The sequence below is a fragment of the Opisthorchis viverrini genome, assembly GCF_000715545.1.
Source record: "Opisthorchis viverrini unplaced genomic scaffold opera_v5_15, whole genome shotgun sequence".
NCBI classification, from domain to species: Eukaryota; Metazoa; Platyhelminthes; class Trematoda; order Opisthorchiida; family Opisthorchiidae; genus Opisthorchis; species Opisthorchis viverrini.
Genome location: NW_008751671.1, coordinates 2045727 through 2046592, shown reverse-complemented (window position 1 = coordinate 2046592; position 866 = coordinate 2045727).

The following is an 866-nucleotide window of genomic DNA, read 5'->3' as shown; positions in this document are numbered from 1 at the left end:
TGAGGGAGACATAAACGACATCCGGCTTATATATTCCTTCTGACAGTAAACAGTGGAATAGAACTCCGCCAGTTCTTCAGCTGCAGCTGACGCAGTGGTCGTCAGTCCATTAAAGGTATGCAGAGGTGAAATACCTGGTTTCACAGACGCCTTATTATTAATGATCCAATGGAGAAGCTTCGGATTTTTTCCATTTTCTTTAAAAGCATTAGCTGGTAATCATTTTTGTCGTTCACGACCAGCGTGTTCACTTTATTTCCTAGTAACCGATATTTTTCCCATCTTGTTGTTGTTCGGTGACGTCGGTATTCAGCCCAGGCTGCATTTCGCTCCAGAATCCATTTTCGGGTTCTGCTTCGTAACTTAAAATCGAGTCCCGTTTGAGTACTCTTTGGGACGAAGTGGGAATGCAAACGTATTTTATTGACCAAGTTCCCAATGAAGCTAGACCATTGCTGGTGGACGTCTGGACCTTCTGAATACCAGTCCGTACAATGATTCAGGGTATTCGACAGCGCTTTCGTGTTCACTGTCCTGACCATTTTAAGCTCATCATTAGGTCTCACCGCCGAACAAACATAATTAAAAATGAGAACGACGTGATCACTCGATCCTAATGGACTTTCATATGCGATGTTTTCCACAACGTTCTCTTCGCTTGTTATGATGAGGTTCAGAATGGAAGGTATATCTGATCCTCTATACCGCGTGTTGCATGATGTATGATTGTGAAAGTCAAGATCATGTAACGTCTCCTGGAAGGCACAATCGAGGGAATTTATCGGATGTTGTTGAGTCCGTAGCAAGTTTGGGAGATTGAAATAACCCATAATTAGAATCTTACTTTTATACCGGGAAGCCACGAG